Source organism: Suricata suricatta, chromosome 3 (genome assembly GCF_006229205.1).
Source record: "Suricata suricatta isolate VVHF042 chromosome 3, meerkat_22Aug2017_6uvM2_HiC, whole genome shotgun sequence".
Lineage (NCBI taxonomy): Eukaryota > Metazoa > Chordata > Mammalia > Carnivora > Herpestidae > Suricata > Suricata suricatta.
In genome coordinates this window covers 135290774-135291077 of record NC_043702.1, presented here as the reverse complement: position 1 = coordinate 135291077, position 304 = coordinate 135290774, and positions in this window count along the sequence as shown.

Sequence of the window (304 nt, the reverse complement as noted above, 5' to 3'; positions counted from 1 at the left end):
GGGGCGGGGCTGGGCGGGGCGCGCGCCCGAGCACGCGCCCGAGCACGCGCGCGGGGTTGGACTCGGAGGCGGTCTTGGCTCGGGACCAGCCGGCGCTGGCGGCCCTGCTTTGGGCGCCTCCCCAAAAGGGGAAGTCGCGGGGCCGCGCTAGAGAGAGGGTGCTCGGAGAAACTGTCCTCAGTCATCGGGATCCCTGTTAATCGTTTTGTTGAAATTGCTAGTCACAAAGTCTAGAACCTGTGCTGGAAATAGGCCATCGGAGGTGGGGAAGGAGGCCGTCCGTTTGGTAGTGTAGCCAAGGGAG